The sequence below is a fragment of the Equus przewalskii genome, chromosome 25, assembly GCF_037783145.1.
Source record: "Equus przewalskii isolate Varuska chromosome 25, EquPr2, whole genome shotgun sequence".
Lineage (NCBI taxonomy): Eukaryota > Metazoa > Chordata > Mammalia > Perissodactyla > Equidae > Equus > Equus przewalskii.
Genome location: NC_091855.1, coordinates 22,849,725 through 22,873,483, shown reverse-complemented (window position 1 = coordinate 22,873,483; position 23,759 = coordinate 22,849,725). Strand labels below are relative to the sequence as shown.

General features: G+C 49.1%; 1 protein-coding gene across 31 annotated transcripts in view; it reads right to left on the bottom strand.

The window, feature by feature from the left end:
- The window catches only part of NRXN3 (neurexin 3), a 1,503,251-nt gene extending 1,481,596 nt beyond the window's left edge, over positions 1-21,655 (bottom strand). For 22 of the 31 annotated variants that reach the window (XR_011533070.1, XR_011533071.1, XR_011533074.1 and 19 more), the window contains exon 1: positions 21,337-21,655. The gene's annotated coding sequence lies outside the window, so the exon portion shown is untranslated. The remainder of the gene's footprint in view (positions 1-21,336) is intronic. The other 9 variants (XR_011533073.1, XM_070594367.1, XM_070594369.1 and 6 more) reach the window with 1 other exon arrangement.
- Between the last annotated feature and the right edge of the window lie 2,104 nt (positions 21,656-23,759).

The window sequence follows — 23,759 nt, the reverse complement described above, 5'->3', positions numbered from 1 at the left end:
GTCTATCACCCCCCTCACTAGAATCTCAGCTCTATGAGAGCAGGAAATCTGGTCTGCCCTGTACTCCACTGTGTCACCAGAGTTGATTATGCTACCTTCCACATGCTAGGTGTTCAAACACTGAATGAGTGAATGAGTGAATGAACTAATGAATGAACGAACACTCTTCATGCAAATGAAAATGCCTAGCACAGCACCTGGTTCATAGTAGCCTCTTTGTGTTCATTTTCTTGCTTCCCCTGGGAACTAATTTTTTAAGAACTACAGTCCTTAAACGTTATCCCAGCTTGAGATTTAAAACTTACTTAAATTGAGCCAAGGTTACCAGACAGAAAAAAAACAATGAGAGGTGGGGGGATAGTCATAATTAACCTCCCCACACAGATCTCCACCAAGAGCTTCTTAACACCTCGGAAATGTCTGAGCACTGAGCCTCCCAGGATCCCCTGAGTGCTCCAGAAGACAGGTCATCAATTGAGCCACTTCTGCATCTGCACACATTGCAGATCAGACACAAAGACAAATGGCGCTCAAATCAGTGCCAAGGGGTCAGTGCCAGCCAGGGCGCAGATTGCAGGCCAGGCCCCTGAGAGGGCTCAAGGCTGAAATGCAGGCCCAGTCAGGCACCAACCAGGATGGGTACTGATAGCCACCACAAGGGCTGGAGCATCCTGCCCCTCTCTGCCACTGCTGGCCCCTCCCCTTAGCCATCCATCTCTGGAGCCCTTGCGTTCATTCTGGCACATCTCTGCCAGAGATCCCAGGCCAACACAGTAGATGAGTCTGGCCTTCTCCTGCCAGATGCAGACAGACCATCCCAGGTCAGGCCTTGACCACCAGTGTGCAAAGGTGGCAATGATCTCACCTTGTCCATACATTCTGGTGTTTACATTCTAGGCGTTACACTGAGCCACAGCTGCCCCAGAGCTCAGAGAAGCAGCACATCAGAAGTCAAGAGGCCCACACAGGTGGCTATCAGGGCTCTGTCTCCCAGGGGGCCTCTCCCAATAGGCAGAGACTAGACTCTAGATACCAGCCAGAACTCACAGCCCTGACCCTCTCCCAAGTCTGCTGGGCAAGATCCGAGACATGCCAGATGTGAACGTCCACTTTAAATGTCAAAGAAAAGCTCTGCACCCTCAAACACCACATTTCCTACCAAGATGCCAAAGCAAGGCCATGATGGGATTGATCTGTGGTTTCCAACCATTGCATTCAGCCCTTTGCACCCAGAACCCCCTGCCACGTGGAGGGAATAGACCTATGGGGGTCGCACGTCATGCCCTTGTCCCAAATCCAGCTTGCATCATCTCCACTCGACTAGAGCATGGGCAGAGTCCCCTCTCCATCCCTATGGATCAAATTCCAGAGGCAAAGAGGGAGAATTAGCCTGACAGCCTGCTGCAGAAAATAGGCACTATGATACCAAGACGAACAGAACAGGTTAGGTGAGGCAGGGGGAGACACAAAAAGGATGGCCTTCAAGCCACCACACATCAACGGCTTCGGTGCCTGGGGAGAGGGCCTTCCAAGGGACAGATGACCTTGAATTCTGTCTTCTAGCCTGTTCAGCTGTAACCTTGACCCCTTCAGTCCCACTTTCACTTGATAGTCAAGTTTCTTTGTGAAAGAGAGAACAAGTTCCGTTTTCAGGAGAGGGGCCTTTGGCCTCCACTCCAGCAGACTCCTGGGCTAGCCTGCACTTCCTAAATAGCACAGCCCTGACTCTCTGGGACCCCTTCATGTGATGCTTTTCCAGCCTCCCCTCCCCAACTTTACAGTTACTTAAGCTACATTGTGTCCTGACGTCCAGCCATACCAGCCTGCTTTGTGACTTTATGCAATCCTTAAGCTCTTTGAGCCTCAGTTTATGTATCCCTACAATAGAGGGTTAAATGAGACAAGCTCCAAAATGTCATTTGAGTGCTAATATTCCATAATTATTTGAAAGAAGGCTGGCCGAAGTCAGCTTATCAGCTGAAGTCATCTGTGACAATGACCCTACTTTATCGGAATTGACCTGGACCTATTTCCCTTCCTGGGTCCCAAGCTGAACAGGCTCTCTGAAGAGTCCCTTAGCCTGGTAAATGTTCTATAAGTCAATCTGCCCCCCTCCCCAATATTCTTATTCTATATAGAGGTGGGGGATTGGCAAAATAGGAGGCATTGGGCAGATTGAGGAGAATTGGGGAAGTACTGGTGAATGGCAAATTCTAATGAGGAAGAGAAAAATGCACATGTCAGGCTCAGTGGCTGACACCTCTTGGGGCCTCTCCTACCCTGTCCCTTTTGGAAATATGTGAAATCTTCCCCAGCAATCTGGAGCCATGCCACCCTGCCTGGGAGAGGAGTTCTGGCACCAAGCTTCTGATGGCTACCCCATCAACACCCGGGGAGCCATTCTCCACACTGATCCCTCCCTCATCCCCATATCCAACTCATCATCAACTCTGGCCGACGGTACCACCAAATTATGTCTCAACTCTGCCAGCTGCCAACCCCTACCATGGCCCCCACTGCATCTGCAGCACCTAGCATAGTGTCTGGACCCAGCAGGTACTCAATAAAACTTTGTTGAACAAATGGAATCCAAGAGGGCTTCTTTTTCCCTGAAAGACAGGCTATTTTTGCAGGACAGCAGTGAGTTCAATATTTCCTACCCAGCTAAAGCATAAACAAGCAGCCCACCTCAAACCTTGTACCACCACCTGAGTTAAGAATCCCTCCCGCCTTCCTTCCCGCTCGGGTCTCAAGATTCGGGAGTGACAATGAAAGCACAGGCATCTCTTCACTCTGTGGGTAAGATCTAAGTATAAGCATCAGTTTAACATCTGAGCAGCATTAATTCCCAGGAGCAATCTCCTGCCTGCAGGCAGTGTAACAATATCCAAACAAGGCATTCCCTGCACTCACACACTCATGCATGCACGCATGCACCCCCCCCCCCCCCACACACACACACACCCCCACGCCTGGGGCAGCAGAAGGGAGCAGGGCTATAACTCAGATCCCTCTGCCACGGCCACATCCACCCCCACAGGAATATTAGGAGTCTACATCTCAGTCCACAGGCCCAGCTGGGTGGTCTTCATCACCCCTGGAAGTCCTAGCCTCCTCTCTCGGCTTCATTGAATGCACTTCCGTGTTGGCCCACTTGCCCCTCCATTCCAATTGCCCTGGAAGCATATTTCATCATGGTTATGAACACAGGCTCTGGAGACAGACAGCCTGGGTTCAAATCATATAGCGGCCCCCAGGGGGTATACCTGCGAAGTCACATGACCTCTCTAAGCCTCTGTGCTCTCATCTGTAAAATGCCACTCACATGCCTACCGCACAAGATCGGCTTGAGAATGAAATGAGTTAACTACTGTACACAAAGCTCCGAGTACAGGGTAAAGAGTCCTTCGACTACGGTCAGTTCCCATCCTCCTGACCCAGCCCCACACACCCTGACAGCTATGAATTTGCTTGAACTGAAACACACATTTCTCAGGGCCTTAAAGAAAGCTCCATCCAAGTAGATGGTTTGAGAAACAAGCAAAAGAAGGGGAAAACGAATTTCCCTTCTACCTTTCCTGAGGTGTCTCTATGTTCCCTATATGAGACCTTATCTGGTTAGAAACAGACTGGCTTGTTAATACATCTAAGAGAGTCACTGACGGAGGCCAAATTCTTCCAATTCCTAGTCACACCCTTCAACACTGCTGGTTATCATTTGTCACCATTTTCCTTCAAAACACCCTTCATTTGTAGAATGCTCCTCCCAATTCATCCCACCTGTTACTTAGAGGAAAGCCTGAAGGGTGGGCATCTAGATGGTAGCAGTGGTTCTTTCTAGGAGGTGGGATTCCAGGTGATCTTCATTTTCTTCTGTACGTATTTCTCTATTTACTGAATTTTGGGGGTTTCATTAGTTTGTTTGTTTTCGCATTGTACATGGCACATGTATTCCTTTTTAAAATGCGAAAAAAATGTAAAGCTATTTCAGAAAGTCTCAGGCCTTGTCTCTAGAAAGCAGTTCATGAAAGAGAACTGAGGATGATGATACATTCCCATTTGACCCTCAAGAACTAGGCAAGTAGTGGCCCCGTGTAACAAGGAGCCTGAATTGTGGAAGCGGGAAGGAGAGGAATTCATTCATCCAACAGGTGTTCCCTGAGTGCTCACCATGTGCATGGTGCCATGTGTGAACAAAACAAAGTCCCCGCCAGCCCTCAGGGTGATGAGGTCCTATTCGGCACAGACAATAAGCAAAATAAACACATACGTAACATGTCAGAGGGTGTTAGGTGCACTGAAAATTCAGTAGGGATGAGAGTGCTGGGGAGGCAAGTTCTGTTCTGCAAAGAGTAGTTGAGAAAGGCTTGCCCAAGGAGGTTCATTTGTGCAGAGACCAGAGGAAGGGAAACAGCCCGGACAAAGGCTTTGGAGGTTGGACTGGGCTTAGTGAGTTCAAGGAGCAGCGAGGAAGCCAGAGTGACTGGAGCAGTGCGAGCAAGTACAGTGGAGGGAGAGGAGGGCAGAAAGATGCTGGGATCAGATCTGGCAGAGTGAGAACCATGGGGCTCATGCTGAGTGGCACGAGAAGCCCAGTTCTCCATCTAGGGACTCCCCTTCCTCCACAGCACACATGAAAGATTCTAGCGTGTTCCACTCAGCCATCTGATGATTTCTCTCACCTCCTGCCTTGACCTCCCGCACAACCCCAAAACCCTGAGATCCTGACAGCTCATCTTTCCACTTAGCCCTAGTCCCATTTCTTCAACTCCTATTCCCAAGAAAACCTGGTAGAGGTATTAGGAGGGAAAGAGAAAGATGAAAATAAAATCTCCTTGCCTCCAGCACCAGAAGCAGAAGCTTCCTATTAGTAGAATCTGATCAATACAAAATAATGATTACCACCATCATTATTATTGTGGCCATGGCTCCTACACACCAGGCAGAACCACAAAGTGGTATGCAGAGTGGAACAGAGTGTGAGCTGCTATCATACCACACAGCTATACCGACTATTAGTTAGATGACCTTGGACAAGTCACTTGATTCTGAGCCTTCCTCAACTATAAAGATGATGTTAGTACCTCTGATTTATAGATAATGGCATTCAGGCTCAGGAGGTGAAGTAATCACTTAGCTAGTAAATAACAAGCAGGGAGTTACCTTAAGTCTGCTTGTGTGACCCCAAAGCTCCTGCTTTTCCCACCACATCCCCAGACCCATGCAGGCTCTGAAGCCAGAAACTACTGAATTTACACCTCATCTACTTGCTGAGAGGCCTTAGGCAAATTACTTAACCTCTCTGAGCTTTCTTTGATCTCATATATAAAGTGAAGACAGTGCTACCAGCCTCATGGGCCACCATGAGGATCTGGACAGCACGTGAACAGCTCAGGCACGGTGTTTGCACAAAGCAGCCCCTCAGTACCTTAGAGCTCCACTCTCACCACTACCTCAGGGCTACTGCAAAATAAGAAACAGTCACATGTCCCAGGCAGTCCCGGAACTCAGCAGGTCCTCCATAGCTGTTCTCTGAAATGTAAAAACCAAGTGTCCAAGGCCATATGGCTACGAAGGACAAAGCTAATGTTTAACCGCAGCTTTTTTGCCCCAAGCAAGGGCTCACCCAAAAGCCAGCTCAGAGCAGCTGGACCATCCTGAAACCTGAGAGCACCATGCTCCCACCACTAGCCTGTGCCCTTTATCCCTTTAGCCCAATTTTCAGCTACTTAAAGAGATGCACGCACAGGAAAGAAATCTCCAAATCAGAAAAGCCCCCTTTTGCCAGCTGAGGGCAAGGATCCCCTAGTAAAAAGGCTCCTACCTCCATTTTAGGGAACAGAAACAAAAAGCATCCTATTGACTTCAAGGCATAAAGCAAATTAATTCTCCAAGCACAGTCCATAGCACGTCACGGTCCAGCAAGGGAGAGCTAAATACAAACGGAAACCAGCACAGCAATTCTGAAGCCATCAGATGCCTAAGGAAATGGTGATGTTGCGAAGGCACCTATCAATCATAGCTGATCCTGGAGGAGCTGTGCACGTATGTACTACAAAAAGAATAAAAAACCCAAATCCATAAAGCATGAACTCAGGTTCCTGCACCTCAGGCGCTGCCCAGGAAATCAGACGGCCCTTCTGAAGTATTTTACGAGAAGCACCAACCCTCAGGCTTCCCTGAAAGATTCGTAGCCCCTTGTCTCTGAAAAAACAAAAACCGCAGGAGAACAATGTTGACAGGTGAAGACTGGCTTGGTCCTTCGTAGTTACTCTCTTGCTCTGCGTTCCCTCCTTCCTGCCCCTGTGCCAGGATGAGTCAGATGTGCCCACATGGACCACATTCAGGACTTGGCTCAATGGTCCCATAGAGCCAGTGTCAGTCAGGCAGTGTCCTCCCTGCCCTTAATTCTGCCAAAGTGAGTGATTTCTCCATTCCCCCTCCAGAGTTCCGCTCCTATAACAAATGTGAACAAGCCACCTGCCACCTAATTTATCCCATGTTCCCAGGACACACAGACTTAAGTCCAAATGCCTCTGTCCACTATCCTACAGCTTCCAGCATCCATGCCAGACCCCACCCATGGTGAAGCAGCCAGGTGGTTGGGTGGGTTGACTCCACCCCCAGCTCCAGGGGCATCCCATTGTGACTGGTTCAGAGAGGAGCATGTGACCTAAACTGGTCCAACCAAAATGAAGCCTAAGATTTTTGTTCAATGGCTGGGGGAAGAGAAATTTGTTCTAGCTCTTAAGGCTGAGGCGTTGGCATGAGCTCCAGAGCTGCAGCCATTTTACTACCATGGGCAGAGTCAGTCTGAGACCCCAAGACTATTGGACACTCCTAGACTGAACCACAGCTGAGGTCCATTCTGTAAAATTTTAGTTACATAAACTCCATCCCCCCAGATTCCCTCTATGGTGAAGCCAGACTGAAATGGGATTCCCATGATAGGAATCATCCTAACTGAAGCACCTACCATTCCAGGTTCTTTGAAAACTAGCCGGAACATACCTCTCCAACCCCATCTCTCACTCAGCCCTCCACCCATGTGCTGAAAGGTCAATTTCCTGTGTATCAGGGGCAAGTCTTCATTTTCTTTCCTTTCCTTTCCTTGTGCCATTTCCTTGGCCTGTCGTCCCTAGTCCTCCCCAATCTGCTGCTGTCATTCTTTACAAATCCCACCTCCTCGAGGAAGCCTTCCTCACCCTCCCTTCCCTGGCAGGAAGTAAGTTTCTCCTCTATGGAAACCCCACCCCCTCATTGGAAACCCCCGTGGTCCTTCCTATCCTGGATCCAGGCCTCCTGCTGTGATCGCATACATTCATAATGCCCTCCACTCGAGAACATCAACCATTACTCTTCTCTGTATCCCTAGTATTAAACACAATGCCCCAGGCAAAGGAAATGCCCAGTAGATATTAGGAGAACTGAATTTGTGGAAACCCACACTGGGCCAACTTGGTCTGTGAGTAGTGTTGGCATTCCTCTCTCTCACCCCCAGGGTTCCATGGAACCACAGATGTGCATTTGAGGCTTGGGGTACACTGTGGATAAGGAATGGAGTTGGAGATCAGTAGGGGATCAGCAAATCAGATCTGTACTGCAAATTTCCTTTAAACACAGTATCCAAACTCAAGCAAGGCCACTGGAGTCCTTCCATCCACCCAGAATAGGCTCTGTACCACTTCTATCAAATCCACCCCCAACCATCATCATGCAACTCTCCCTAGCTCAGCTCCCCAAGATCCATTCCCATCTCTGCCATAAATCCCGCATGTCCTTGGGAAAGTCATTTAACTGCTCCTGGCCCTCATCTCTACATTGAAGATGATGAACTAGCCATACTCTGAGGTTCCACCACTCTCTAAGATGCTAAGATTCTGTATAAGAGAATGAGATCTCTCCTTTCCAAACCCCTCACTTGGAGAAATCCCACACTCTACCACTAAATAAAGGGTAGGAATTTTCCCCACCCTCCAAACCTTCTTCTGTCCCTTCCTTATTTCCTAGGTAAAGGGACACATTTTCTCCCAAGGAGTCCAGTGCGGCATCTGCCTTGGGTGCCAAGGAGAGAGAGGCTCAGCAATCCTCCCTTCCTTCTTAAGACATAAGACCTAAGATGCCAAAATTTGCCAACTGCCTCATTACTCCCAAAATCTAAACCTGGAAGCTCAGCGGCACAAGTGGCTGTTGTGGAAAAATGCTCATGATGCATCTTTAAGTGAAAAATCCAGCCAGTGTGACAACTTCTAAAATGTGACTTCAGTGCCTGGCACAGAGTAGGTGCTCAATTGGTACTTTTTAGATGAGTAATGAACTCCTTTAAAAACAAAATAGCACACTCTGATTGCGGATGCTTAGAAATTAAGCGGGCGGGCCAGCCCAGTGGTGCAGCGGTTAAGTTCGCACGTTCCGCTTCTCGGCAGCCTGGGGTACGCTGGTTCGGATCCTGGATGCAGACAGGGAACTGCTTGGCAAAAGGCATGCTGTGGTAGGTGTCCCACATATAAAGCAGAGGAAGACGGGCATGGATGTTAGCTCAAGGCCAGTCTTCCTCAGCAAAAAGAGAAGGATTGGCAGCAGTTAGCTCAGGGATACTCTTCCTCAAAAAAAAAAAGAAATTAAGCTGGAAGGACAGATATCAAAATTTCCCCTTGGGTTATTTCCAGATCGGGGACTTACAGGAGACTTTGTTTTTTCTGGTGTTTTCTAAATGTTCTATAATGAACATATATTATTTGGTAAGAAGAAAATCTTTAAGTCACTTTTATAAGGAGTTAATTGTTGTAAAAAAAAAAAAAAGCACACATGCAAAAAAAGAAAGAGTGACTGTCATCCAAACGCCACAACCCACACACAAGCCAACCTTCTTACCTCCCACACAGCCTGCCCCTTCTCAGAGAAAGCTTCCCAGCCTTCTCTTCTCTGTCTTGATTCCAGAATTCCACAAAGTCAAGTGATTGCCTTCAAGTGTTAGCCTCATCAGAGTCAGAACCCAGTAATGAGGCAGCCCCCACTACTCCAAGACCTGGAGAAAAGCAGACCAAAGGCTAACCCGCCCACTTTTGGCATCCCCCCCCCCCCCAACCCCTTACTAGAACCATTCTGTCAACCAAACATCCTGCCTGGAAAAGAATCCAGGCAGAGCATAGAGAAGCTCCATCTCATGGGGCACTTGTCTACATGAGCAGGTCAGGGAGAAGATGTTGAAGAAATGAACTCTCAAGTCCTGGCACGCTTTAGGAATGTAATGTTTTCTCAATGCCCCCTTAACACATCGCCCTTCTCTTCTCACATCTTCCTACCTCTCTCTCATGGCTCTAAACCAAGTCCATGACCTGAGTCCCTGTCCTTCCCACCTCGACTCACATCTGCTCGGTGCAGATCAGCTCAAGGCGGGCAAGGGGACCACACAACTCAAAGGCAGAGGAGACCGCAGGTGAAGACGCAGGGAGGGTGTTCAGGGAGGCAGAGAAGGAGGAATGGAACCGCAGTTGACAAGCATCTCACTCATGAGCAACAGGCGGGGCTGAAAGGTCGGGGAGTGAAGAGGCGACAGAGGGCAAGCATTCGCTGTGGGGTCCTCGCTCAGCAGATCTAGAAGAAGGTTGGCCTGATGGTTCTCGCCAGAAGGAAGAAAAATGGCAACTGCTTATAGCACAGAGGGGCAGCCATGCCCCAAAGAGGCCTTTTGTTCACCTTCCTCTGGGTTTTCCTGCCTCAGACCAAGCAGGCCTGTGGGCTCTGGGAGAACCCCCTTGTCACCCACTACTTGTGATTAGCACTACCCAACAGGTGAGGTCCGAGCAGCCCAGACAGGGCAGGATTCAGCATATCCACTGTTTGTGAACTTAACCTCTCAAAGCCTTAGTTTCCCCGCCTGTAAAAAGGGGATAAGGATTCCTACATTTCCCACTTGTTTTGGGGATCCGGTGAGATAATTTTGGTAAGGCATTTCACACATAGCTTGGCATCTAAGAGTTCCAGATGTGGCCAAGACCGTCAGCATTTTCTTAACTCCTCTGGCCTTTCCTCACCCTCACCCCACCCTTCAGCTCTCAGAACAAAGACCAGTTCTTCCAAGCCACCCTCCCACTCTGAGGTGGGATGTTAGGGGGGGAGGATGCTCAGAGAGACCTGTTTTTGTCCCAGCTGGGGCACCTCTCCATGCCTGTTTCCTCATCTGCAACAAGGTTATGACGTAATAATAGTACCTCCCTCCAAGATTCATTGCGAGGATTAAGTGAGGTGACATACATGAAATTCTCACAATAGGGGCTGCATATATGGAGCACTTGATCAATTTCAGCTCTCATTTTCCCCCTGGCCCTAGCATCCTAAATTAGGTCTCCATAATTCTCAGAGCCCCCAGTACTTTTCCTTCAAAGCACTCCTCATCACTTACATATTTCTTTGTGTCGTTTAATATTTGCCCCATCACCCAAGTGTAAGTTCCATGAGGGAGAAACCGAGTGTCTCTCTTGATTGTGGCTGTATTCCCAGCACCTGGCACAATGCCCGGACATAGTAGGTGTTCAATGAATATCTGTGGGATGAATAAATGCATGAATAAAAGAATCGTATATTAGTGTTGGCATGGATGATCACCAAGGTCCCTTCCAGCTCTGCGAGTCTCCAACTATTCTCTATTTTTTGACAGCTTTAGAAGAAAAGTTTAAAATGAGCCCCAGAGAAGCTGTTTTGCCCATCCCCAGGGAAGACTCAGGACGGTTGCTGCTGACAGACTTCCGAACACTCAAGTTGTGCAGAGATGTACTCTGATTTTTTTAAACCTGAGAAAGGAGCCTGCTGAATTTCCAGACTGGGATCATCCTCTGCTCCCGCAGGGCTGCCCGCACACAAGGCACTAAACAAGACCCTGGAGCAGGCAGCAGGGACCCAGGCCAGGGGGACCACTGTCTTGTGTCACCAGTGGACAGCCACCCCTGAGCAAAGAAGGCCAAACCTCCCAGAGTGACAGACCAGTCTCTGTCCTCACTCTTCCACCCCTCCAAAGAGAGAGCACTTCACATATGTGCATGGAACAAAGTGGGCTCTGGGGCTGGCCCGGGATATCACGACCTCATCCAGCCACAGAAAGTGCTTGCTTTTAATGCAGATTCCCAGACCCCACCCTAGGACTCCTAAATCAGATCTACAGGGGGACCTGAGGATATACATTTCAAAGAGCTCCCCAGACATTTTGATGCATACCAGAGTCTGAAAGCTGCTATTCTAATGAGAAGAAAACTGATCAATATAAGCTTCGCCCCCTTGGATATTAGGTGTGTATAACCAATTACCTCCGCACTTCTAACCTGACTGGAAACCGAAGCTGGTCTAGCCTGCCAACACCTGCTTGCAGCAGAGGCTGTTCTGAACCACTGGTTTGCAAGCCTGGTAGAATCACCTCGGGAGCTTTAAAATATACTGATGCTGCGGTCTTATCCGTAAAGATTCTGATTGAACTGTATGAAGCACAGTGTGGGTTGGAGATTTTAATATCGTGATTCTAACATGCAGCAAAGTTTGAGAACTGCTGCTCTAACTTACCCTCATCACCCAGCTCCCAGCCCCCAAGTGCAGGCGCCAACCACCACAAGCACCCCAGCACAGCCTTCGCTCCACCAGAGGCTCAGCCTGAGCTGCTGCGGGCTGAGAGAGGGAGGGACAATGGGGTTCACATTGTAAGACCCTGAGATGTCTGGGGCACAGAATCTGGTCAGAAGCCCCAAGTCTGTATCTTCTAGAAGTTATAGGTGACTTGCTGAGCAGGTGTCCATGTCCTCAGTGGTGTGAGACAGTAGAACACAGCTGTAAAGAGATGCCCAAGTCGTCTTTACTGAAGTTTTATCCCAGCTCCACCATTTAGCAACCGCGCAACTGCAGGCAAGTTAGTCAACCTCCTCAAGCCCCACTTTCCTCACCTGTAAAATGGAAATAACATTCCCTAACAATTATTCACTGAATCCTTAGAGTTTTATGTGCAAACCAGCTAACACAGTTGCTGGCACATAATAAAGACTCAATCCATCTTAGCTGACGATATCCCAAACGGTTCTTTCTGTTGCTTACTAGATGCTTCGTTCTCTTCTTTTTTTCCTTTAGAGTGGCTTGGACCCTTGGTGGCTGTTCTGCCGACCTCAGATACTTTCTACTCCTCTAGGGCTCCTTTTCTTGCCAACCTTTGTCAATTCTTTGCTCTTGAACATGCTCCTTAATTTCTCTGAGCCTCAGTTTCCTCATCTCCAAAGTAGGGGTATGAAAGCACTGCCTCCATGTTTCTTTTAAAAACCAACGAGCTAACCTATGTAGAATGCCAACACAAAGTCTGGCACAGGGGCACTCAATAAATCAAAGATGCTGGGGAAGGTGAGGAACAATTGTTTCTCCCCCTTGAACTGAGGTTCAGCAAAGCCCTCTGTATCCACCCTGGCAGCCAAGGGGTAGAAAAGATGCCTCCTAAAGGCTCATGGGGAGGTGGCAATTCCCAATTTGGAGCCAGGGGAAGAGGCAGCCCCGCCTCCCCTCTGCCCCTCCTGGGGCGATGCTGAAGAATGCTGACTCCAGCTTGGGGCCCCTCTCACCAGCTCCCCATCCTCCTCACTCCATTTAGCTCTAGCAATCCAATTCCCTTTCCTCCACCCGGAAATCGATGTTTAATTAACACATTATTGGAAAAATAAACACAGTCTTCAATGGGACTGCAATGAAGCTAATGCAGCTCAGCTTGGGGGCCGCAGACCATCCCCTCAGTCAGAAAAACGCTCTTCTCTTGTTCCCTGCTTCTCAACCAAGAAAAAGTTCTCCTGTTCTCCCCAGAGTCCTCCAGCCTGGGGGATCCTAGCATTTTCCCTCTGTGTATCCTTCCTCCTTGTCTCTAGGCAGAGAGACCACACATCCCTTCTTAACCTTGACCCTACGACACAGATACAGGGGGAAAAAGGGGAAATTTGGTGTCAGTACCTATATCACTGCTCAAATGGAGAAAGTGGCATCTCCTTCAGGAAGCCCTCAGCCTCCAGCCGTGAAGCTGTGGATGGGCCCATCTCCCACCTCCTCTCCAGATAGAACCAGCACTTGTCCAACTGAGAGGTCAGAAGCTGTCTTGCACCCGCTGGAGAAAGGGAGGCAACTCAGGGGTGGCTAACCAGGATAATGAGCTCAAAATACTCTCTCCAACCCTCAGACCTCAGGAGATGGTCTGAAGACCTCCCCCTGGGGAATTTCCTCTTCTAATCTCCATTTTAGATGCTCCAGCTCCCACTCCCTCTTTTCCAGGGTTCAGGGTGGAGGGCAGTACAAGGATTTAGGAAACAGCATGAATTCTGGAGTCAGACCCAAGCTTGGATCCAAGGTCTGCTATTTCTCAAAGTGTGGTCCTAGACAAGCTATTCAACCTCTGACCACCGGTTTCCTTGTTAGACAAATGAGGACACTATCCATCTAAAGGAAATATGGCAAAACACAATGCTCTGCTAACGGCAGGTGCTAGAGGACTGTCCATTCACTGGAACCCCCCACTGAGGGCCAGCCCTACTGCAAGGGCCATGGGGAGTGTGGGCCCATCAGGGATCAGGGCCACAGAGCAAAGCAGAGATAGATAGGTTTCAGGTTCTCTGCCTTCAGCGCACCCACCACGATCCGAAACAACCTACACTCCCTCCTCTGACAAGGAACCTGAAGCAGGGAAGAAGGTAACAGAGATCCCACAGGAAACAGACTTTCCAAAGTGCCATCAAAAAGATGGCCAGCAGCACCACTGCTGAGCCCACAGCTTCCTGTCCCTCAGCCGGAAGTACCTCTGACTGGCAGCAACATCTTCAGCAGGTCCCAGAGTTGTGAGCTAGACTGCCCAGAAAGTGGGTCAGCTCTTAGTGTCAAGTTCCCAGACTGGGGGACCAGAGGACAGGCCCATGGAGGTGGTGTGACATAGTACTTAAGACCAGAGGCTTCAGAACCAGGCCCACTGGGTTTGAATCAAGACCTCACCACTTCCTACCTGCGTGACCTTGGACGTGTTATTTAACCTCTTTAGGCCTCAGGTTCTTTTCTGTAAGACAGAGATGATAATAGTACCTACCTCATAGGGCTGTAGGAAGATTTAGTGAGATAATGGATGTCAAGTGCTTAGCATAGTGTCTGGCACATAGTCAGGACTCAGATGTCGGCTAGTAAAGTAGTTGTAGTAAGAGTAGTTAGGTTAGTAGTAGTAGTCATGTTGGAAGGAGGACTAGTCAGAAGATTCAGGTCTTAATCCTTTAGAAATGGGGGACAAGTGGAAGTCTCTCTGGGGAAGGCTCTACGCCCAGCCACCTTCTTGCTCTAAAATTGGATTACCTCTCAGACATGCCCCTTTCATCTCCTTACTCATTAACAGAAAGTGGGTGATAGCATCTCACTGAAGGGTGACCATATATTTTATCATCCAAACCAGGACACTTCTGAGAGTTAATAATTACACTAGAACAAAGGCCTCAATGGGAACTGTCTCTACAAACCAGGGCATCCAGTCACCCCATCTCAAGGTCACATAGAAATGGCTTCCTGCCCTGTCTCAAGGTCCTAGCAAAAGGTAAGGCTTCCCTGGTCCCCAGAATCCACTTTACTCTATCCCCCCTTCCCCCACCACCCTGACCTGCACAAAACAGACACACACACACACACACACACACACATGCTTGGCTAGGATGTCTAACCCCTCTTGATTCAAGGTCAAGGCCAACCCTCCAGGTGGAGCAGAAGGACTGGCATGAGCACTTCACCTACATTTCGTGATATCACACTCCCCAGCCAGCCTCTGGAAACAGAAATGAAACACACTGAGGCCAGTATCTGGGCCCCCACCTCCCTTTCTTGAGAAACAAGGGCTAAGCCAGTCTGAGGGAAGCACCCAAGCTCCCAGGTCATCAGGATCCATACATCAGGTGCTTGGATCTCTGAATGGAGCCCCCATTGCATCTAAGAATAACCTTGACAGGCAGGGTAATGTGGGATTGAGAACTTGGAGCACCCCACTGGGGTTTCTTCCTCCAGGACATTCAGAGGGTGACCTTAAGCAGCAGCCAGTGACTCCAGAGACCTTGGAGTACAGCCCACCAGTGTTCTCCGGTCTCCCTCCAGCTCTTCAGGAGTCAAGTCTGCCCTCATTAGAGGCACTCCCACCCACCTCACCAAAATTCCACTCCCCTCTGATGGAGGAAGGAGAACTAAGAGGGGACCTCAGGCAGCCAGGAGCACAATCCCCTTTGAGAGAGGGCCCACATCCCACAAGGCAGCATGACAATGTGGAAAGAACACTAATGGGCAGCCAGAAAACCTGGATTCCAGCTTTGTCTCTGGATCAAACTTAGCAAATGACTTTGGACAAGCTACTTAATCTCTCTAGGCCTCAATTTTCCTACCCTATACTTGATGGAACTGAACAAGATTACGGCTCATCTTCCTTTTACCTCTAACAGTATAAAACAAAGGTCATGAACTTGGGCTCTGGAATAAGACAGTTCTGAGTTCAAATCCTTGATTCGCCATTTTACTAAGTTACTTTAGGTAAGTCTAAGTCTCAGGCTCCTCCTCCGTCCAAGGCAGGTAATAATAGTAAACTGCAGTGAGTCGTTTGGAGCATTAAATGAGATACTGAATGTTAAAAAAAAAAAATTGGTACAGAACTTGGTATGTATTAAGTATCTCAAAAATGGTAGCTATGTCGCTACGACTACCGCTACTACAATGATGAGAATTACTAACATTAGAGGGACCAGGAAGAAGGCAGAGTCACTCTGAGCCAGGCATGGAGAAGACCTTCCTACTGAACTGGAAAGTTTAGCACTTCTCAATTCCTCCAGCAGATCTGGGACTTGCAGGCAGGGATCAGACAGCCAGAGGCACAGTCCAGCCTTCCCAGAAGAGAGGCCCCAAGGTGCTAGAGAAGAAAAGAGAACCCAAACACCAAACCCATACAATCCTTTCCTCCGATCAGCAAATATTTCTTGAGCACCTCCTGTGTGCCGGGAGATGTCCTAGGCACTGGGAACACTGCAATGGACGAAAACAAAGTCCCGACCTGCTGGAGCTTGCATTCCAGAGACGAGACAGACAAGATCCCCTGAACACTTCAATATGTAATGTAGCATTAGGTAGCGACCAGCCGATTAGAATTAAAGGCAGAGTAATGGACTGGAAAGTGGCCAGGGGTTGGCGTGAGGGGGCTATTTTACAAAGCCAAGTCAGAAAAGGCCTCTCTAAGGAGGCATCATCTCAGCAAAGACCTGCAGGAAGGGGCTGGGAGCAGCCCCACACACACACCCTGGCTAAGCCCAGTACTGCCACCTGTGGCTGGCCCAGCCACAGCGCTGCACTTTGTCATCTGCAGAGCAACCAGGGCTGGCCCTCAAGGGTCAGAGCTGCAGCGTGGCTGGCTGCTCTTCCCCCAGCAGGTGCATGCTTGGGGGAGACAGGGCCTGACCACAGCAGGAACAGATGCACCAGGCCGGCACGTTTCCAGGTGGCGAGCTTTAGAAGGGATGTGTCCACTTTTGCAAGTCTCCCATCCACACACAAGGGTCAAATGAGGAGAACGTGGCCGCAGGATCCCAAGAGCATTCTCCTCTCTGTGTTTGGCACAATAATTTGCCCCTGAGGCCTCCTATTCCCCACTTCTCCCCTTTCTCTGGCATTGACGTAACCCTTTCTCCCTAACTCCTCAAGGTCAGCCCCAGAAAGGGAGAGAGACATCAGAAACATAGGACAATCCGCATTTTGCCCTGAGGATTTTTTTTTCCTTTTAGGCAAAATACTTCCCAATTTCATTTATAATTGCTAATAAAGAGGGACACACCTTCAGCCAAAGGAGAAAGGAAAATGGCGTCTGGCAGTTAAGGCAGCCGGAGCCCAGGAGAGCACGGGGCTGGGGCTGCTATCCCAGCTGAGGGCGATTTCAGCTCCTTGGGGCTGCAACCTCCAACAAGGCCAAGCTGCCCAAGGGTGGCTGATGCCGGGGAGAGCAGGGCCATCCTCCCGCGCTCTGCCCAGGGCTCCTGAGGTGTCAGGGAAAACCCTCAACTTCGCCCACCTTCTCCCCCTTCAGTCTGCATCCGCCCACCAGTCATCCCTGAGCACACCCGCCCACGGGCTTGCTTGGGAGACATGGGGATTTCATAGGAGGCTTCCCACTGGAGACGGGAGCGATTTCTCCCCTCCACCCTCTTCACGACTACCTCAAAAACTCCATTGCCCTCTCTTCCCCACTAAACACCTCCGCTTTTTGCCTTCCTCCCCCAGAAGTGAGGGAAAGTAAGCTTCCCTTCCCTGTCACCCCCACACCTCTCCAGAGCCAGTCTGACATACAGGTCCAACAAACACACTCACGCAGCACCTACAGGCAGGCAGCCCCCCGCTTGAAGTGCACGCACAGTGTTGACAATCCCATGTTGTCCATTGGAGGCACACTGGCTTTGACAAAACACAAACACCCCTCCAGCCCCCACCCAAAAGGCAACACAAAGGCCACCAAGAATTTCGAGACCAGGCGACATCCGTAGAGCGAGAGCTGGGTAGGACAAAGACATCACTCCATTCTCCCAACGAACCACGACAACACTAGGATATTCTGCAGTGCCCTCTGGCTTGACACAGTCCACTGAGCAGAGCTGTGTGTGTTCGCCGCGTGTGTGTGTGTGTGTGTGTGTGTGAGAGAGAGAGAGAGCTTACATATATGTGAGGGGGTGGGTGTCTGTGTCTCTACTGTCCAGGCATCACATCTCCCCAGAGGTAACCCAGTCCAGACTCTGCTTTCCCCATATAACCTTCCTCTGATGTGCGGCAAACATATATTACACGGATGGTTAAATTGGATCATTATCACCGGGTGCTTATTTGGCACACACACAAAAAAATCATTAATGTCATCTACCCCCATTTCAACCCCCCTCTCATGAGGTCCCCTCCCGCAAAGACTCTCCAACATGCTAATCCCATGAACTGCGACACACCACAGCTTTCGAGAAAGAATAATGGCGAGAAGAAAGAAGAGAGCGTGTGGGGAGAAGATGTGGACAGCGTTACTGCATTCCCCGTATGAGGATGGGTGGAAAGGAGCCATGGTGGAGGTAGGGGTGGGGAGAGCCATGGAGGGAAAGGAAACCAAACGAAATCGAGCCCTTGGTTGCCTGTGTCCATGTGAGAGAGAATGCGTGTGCAAGAGCGTGTGCAAGTGCGTGTGTAGATGTGCCGACTTAGCCCTCCTATCAGAAAGCTGCATCCGTGTGGCATATAGGAAAGGCCATCGCACCACTGTTGTGTTGCAAAAAAAAAAAAAAAAGAGCCGCAGAGCCATCAGAATCAGAATTTTCTCATCGAGATGGAAAGGGCTAGAGGGAAGGGGGAAGGGGGAAATGGGATGGGGAGAGGGGTATATGGAAATAGAAGGCAAGAGCATGGCAGAATGGGGGAGGACGGACGGTGAGATTGGTAGTGGGGTGGAAAAAAATTGCACGCACACAGAGACGCAAACACACACAATACCCGAACGCCAACCCCACCGCTCCACTGTTCATCCACGACTGACAACCCGACCCCCATCTCTCCGCTGCCTCCCTGTGCCCCCAAAGCTGGTGCCGATGGATTTCTCTATCTCAGTTTTGCAGCAGTGGGCTAATTACGACCAAGCCCCCTCACCAAATTAACCCCTCCTCTCCCTCTCTTTTTTTCTCTAAAAGGCCAATTGAAGAATAATGTGTTTTTAGAGATAATGGATTTTTTTTTTTCCCAAGGAGCGAGAGAAAGGGGGATGCAGGACAGAAATTCTGCAAACCGGTGACTTCTGACCTCACCTCCGTCTCCCCTCATGTCCCCATTTGCTGTAGCATCTCATGTACCATTTTCCGACCATCCCCTTGTCCCCCACCACCCAAAAGAAAAGACCTTCCTACCATGCACATCGACAAACACACCAACCGCCACCCAATCTCAGTAGCCGATCTCAAACCCCAAGCATCAATCCACCTCGATACATCCCTTCCCTTATATAAGCAGCAGATCACCAACATATTCAGTAGAAACGCAGCATTAAAAAGAAATCAACAAAAAAGGAGGCCAGACCCCGTCATACCCCCAATAATGAATAATAGGGAGCTACCAGAGAAGCAAAGACGTAGCTGTCTCTCAAAATCTAGAATCCCTTTGATTTCTGGCCCCCTCATCTTAAGAGGTAATTTTTTTAAATTATTATTTCACTAGAAAGGGCCGGAAAGCTCCAGAAAAGGACATTCGCGCAGTCTGGTTGTCTTAAAAAAATTAACCCAGCCCTGTTGCTCACTTTAATAGCGAACTTCCAGCATCCAGCGTTTTCCCCCTCTTCCAGAAGGAAGACTGGCTCACAGGATGAACCCCGGGCTGCAGAAAATGGGCCAAGAGCCCTTACTTTCCACTCCCCAACCAAAAAAAAAAAAAAAATTCAAACAATAGGGATATCTCTGCACAACCAGCACCCGTCTGAAATATCGTTTGCCCCAATATGACTTAGGCAAATTAAGCCAGAAGATTAAAAAAATACCAGCCTTGCTATGCCTCTCTCCCCTCCATCCTTCCACCACGTACCCAGTAGCCCTTAGGTAAACTTGCCCATCATAACCAGCGGGACCATTTTAACTTGAAAGGCGATGCAGAAGCCCTTGAATGATGAAGGGAGGCTCAACCCAGAACAGCAAATTCATAAAGGGCTAGTTCTTCAGGCTCCCCAGACCTAACCTCCGGGTGCCCCCAGATACACTATCCCGAGTACAGAGTCACCCAGTGCGCTGGGAGTTCAAATTTCCATTGGAACCTTCATCACAAAGGCAAACGGTCATCTGACCCCCGAAACTACACTGTCCTCCAGGTGTGACAAAGAGTGCCCCTCTCTCTCCCAGGGCCATCCACAGGACCCAGGGCAGAGAAAGAATTAACGGTGGGTTGGATTTTGGTGGTAAAAGAAAACTATCTCCCCAAGCGGGAATGACCGGAGGAAGCGGGGAGAGGACAGCTCTGCTCTTCTCTTCTATTTGGTCTGACCGTGTCTTGCTCCATCCTAGGCTACCTCTGGATGATCTCTGACCTTTGCATTAAAAAAACATATTTTTAAATAATGATCAGGGGAGAGGAATCCTGCCTTACCTAAACCCCAAAAATGGTTTGCAAAAATATAATTTTTTCACTGCATGATGATATTTCTACATCCAGATCAAAAGAGGAAGGCATTTAATGGAGGAAGGGAGAAATTTATTTTTTTTAACAAGTAGTCACAGGGTAAGTCACCTGCAAAGCAGCCGAGCCCATAGGTTGGTATTACATCACTGGCCTAGGAAGGGATGGGGGGTGGGGGGCACAGATTTTTTTCCTTGTCATCCGGATGATGTTTCTAAAGCAGTTAAGTTTTGTGGTTAAAAAAGAGAGAGGGAAAGAGCCGAAACTCTGGGTACAACACAATGCCTTGAAAAAAAATACATCGAACAAGCCTCTAAGGTCACTGAGAGCTTGCAAAACCCACAGTGCTTACACAGAGTGGAAGTTTTCAAGCAAGCCTGCTACTAAATCATTAATATAAACAAATGGAAGGCAGAGGAGGAAGATTCCCCTGTAACGGATCCAAACAGGAGTGCACACACGCACGCGCACACACACACACTCACATACACTCCCTTTTCACCTTCTCCGAGTGTGCCCACCTTCACGACAAGATAGCAGGAGTCCAAACCTGAATCTTCAGATTCAAGAACCTCCTCCTCACACCCCCTCCAAAAAAAAAAAAATCACACTCAAACACACTCACACCCACCCACACTCACACACACACCTCAATTCCTCAACAGCCTAGGAAATCCCTGTCTCAATTCAATTTTGTCTTCTTGTGATCCTCAGAGCGTCTCTTCTTCTCTTTCTTATTTGAACCAGCCCCTTCCCCCAAAAAATAATGAGGGGAAAAGTGGCTACAAAATGCCCAAAAAAGTATCCTGCCCAAAATGAAATGATGGGCACACATCATTTCAGACTAACAAGCCAAGCAAATAGGGGAAAGACAGAAAAAAAAAAAAAAAGAAAAGATAAAACATTCTCTGAGTTTTCCAACATCTGGAGCAAAAGGACCCAACTTCCAGGAGAAACTGAAGGAAGAGAAAGCCAGTTGAAAAGCCATTCCCACGGTCAGCCGATGCTCTCAGATCCAGCATTAAAAAAAAAAATCTAGGTTGGTTGCTCCCAACTGAAAACTTCTACCCTCTCAGGAGCAACCTCTCCCCAGAACGATCAAGAACCTTGAGTTGTTTCACATTCTGCCTGCCTTCCTTTCCCCCCAAATCTTACCTTTCCCGTTGAACAGAAGATTTGGGATCTGTTTGTTTGTTTGATGTTTAATCAACTGAGTTTGCTGGGTATGTTTCCTCTTTGGGAAGGTTCAAATTCCAGAATCTTTCTCTCTCCTTTTCTTTTTCTCTCTCTCTGAGAGGGAGTGGTGGGGAAGAAGGGAGGGGGGTGTTGGAGGTGCGAAAAGCAGGTCCTTGGTGGCTCGAGATGCTGGCAGCTGGGAGAGAGGAGGACACGCTCGCCTCTCCCTCTCAGTGAGTTGCATGCGAGAGGAGATGTGTAGGGCTGAGCTCTGAGCCTGAGACTGCTGGAGGAGCCCAGGAATTTCACGCACTCCAGAGCCGGCCCCTCCCTCTCCCACACAGACCCCGGCATTTAAAGAGACAGCCAGGCTGCCTGGCTCAGGGCTTCACCTCCTTCCTGACTGTTTTGCAAACAGCTGAGAAGATATCATCGGGGAGAGGTACTCTGCAGCCCCCTAAGACTGAGAGGCAGCCAGGGGCTCAGTTCTCCCCTCACCTCAGCCTGGGGAAGGTTCTTTGCCAGAACTGGAGCAAGAATTAAAATAAAGACAAAATCCTCATTTACAGCTTCAGTAGACGAAGCCACTTCCCCACCGCTGAAGATGCATGTGTCTCATTGCAGACTGAGGCAGTGGAGAGGACCTTGACCTAGAAGTGTGCCTCAGTTTCCCCAAGTAGTCCCTCCTCCTTGAAAAATCAGAGCAATCCTTGAGCATTTGGTAGAGGTTAGGCTGTAACTAGGACACAAATCCATTCCTTCAGCAAGTACTTTGCCTGCTTAGGACAAGGCACCGTGCAAGGGCTGGGGACATGAAATGAAGGTGACAAATGGGGTTTCCCCTCCAAGGGTTCCTGGCGGTGAAGATAGACAGAAGCACAGCCGACTCTATCCTCAAGGGCTGCGAGCTGAGAGAGACAGAGGCAGAGATCAGGTGAGTGGTGGATCAAGAGGATGGCTCCTTCTGTGGTTCGAACCCTGAGCTCAGGGCCTAGGTACTTCTGCTGTACCCCCAAACCCTTCAAAATCCATTGCCAGTTTTGACAAATTAGTCAATGTCCATGGAAATATTTCCCCAGTCAAGCCTAAACAAGAGATGACAGTCGGTGGCACCAAACACAAGGTTTTATTCAGCATCAGGCCCTGGTACCTTACAATGGGTAAGCAGCCTCACCTCCTTTCTTCTCCTGCCTTCCCTTTCTAAGGGCTGCATGGCGCATCCTTCTTCCAGCCAGCACCAGTGGCAGGAATAGCCACTAACCGCTGTTGAGTACTTACCATATGCCAGCACGTGGGTCATCTCATTTAGTCCAGTGAGGATGGTGCTATTTGACAATTGAGGTCCATTTTACAGTTGAGGAAATCAAAGCTTTAGGGAGGGTCCCCAATGTCACACAGTCATTCATCAAGAATGAATTTGAACTCAGGTCTATCCAACTTCAGAGCCTGCCAGCTCAACCGTAGCGCTATATGGCCTCCCTTCCTTGGAGAGTTCTTATATTTCTACCTTTTATTGGACATCCTTCCAGCCATCCTAGCACTTACCCAGCCAAGCAAACTTTGATGGCATGTGGACCAGGGATGGTGCTAACAGGAACCAAAACAAGTAAATCAAGTTCCCTGCCCCAAGGAGTCCACTATGCTTTGGTGGGAGGCAGAGGTATATTCCTGTAAAGCAAGGGGGAAGTAACATCATGAGAGCATGAGAATCATGAGAGAGTAAAGAAAGCTCTATGGGGCTGTCAAGAAGCAAGTGATAAATTTTGATTTGGAGATGGGGAATATGAAGGCAAGCTTGGTGAACTAAAGTGGCATTTGGGCTGTGCTTGGACAGGCACGTGCAATTCCAGCATTACTAGTCTACTTTTCAGTCTGTTTTACCTTTCGGATCATAATCTCATTTTCTTATGATTCTTTGTGTCCCCTTCTTCAATACCTTCATGGTACCCAGCATAGATAGAAATACAAACAAGCAGGCCTTAATGGATTAATTTCATGCATGACACCCACGTTCCACCAGTTTATGCTAGACCTGAACTGCCCTGGCCATCTAATCTCTATCCTCTTTCCCTGGCCTTCCTTCAAGCCCGTGCACCTTACTTGTTGTCAGAAGGTGGGAGGGAAGTTCAGAAGACCTAGTACATGGGGTTGGGTAAGCTGTCTGGAACTTCTGGGGGAAGAACCATGTAAAGGAACCGCCATGATCCAGCAGGACATTGGGAACAGTCAGGGCATTTGCAGACTCACCTTTGGGAACAGCAGGAAAAGACCTAAGGGGCCCAGAGGATATGAGGGCATCAGCTGTAAGGGGGAACCTCAGAACTCACTGCCCTGCAGATGTCAGCTCCCGTGGGGCTCCTCCAGCAAACAGCAGCCTTGGAAGGACATCTGCTCGAGATGTT